Below are 283 nucleotides of genomic sequence, written 5' to 3' on the forward strand. Positions count from 1 at the left end.
ATTTTATTTTATTTTTCTAGTTTAAATAAAACAATTTAATCATAAAATTTAAAAATTCAAAAATAAAAAAATTAGTTTTTTGAAATTTTTAATTTCTTTTTTTTTATTTTTTTATTTGCTGGATAATGGTACACCCTATAGTTGACTTTTTTTGTTGCACTTGTTCACAAATTAAGAAAAAATTAATTTAAAAATTTCAAAATTTTCAATTTCTTTTATTTTTTTGATCTATTGTTTATTAGATATTGCCAGACATTATTTTATTTTTCTAATTTAAATAAAA

This window comes from Arachis duranensis, chromosome 6, assembly GCF_000817695.3.
Source record: "Arachis duranensis cultivar V14167 chromosome 6, aradu.V14167.gnm2.J7QH, whole genome shotgun sequence".
Classification (NCBI taxonomy): Eukaryota; Viridiplantae; Streptophyta; class Magnoliopsida; order Fabales; family Fabaceae; genus Arachis; species Arachis duranensis.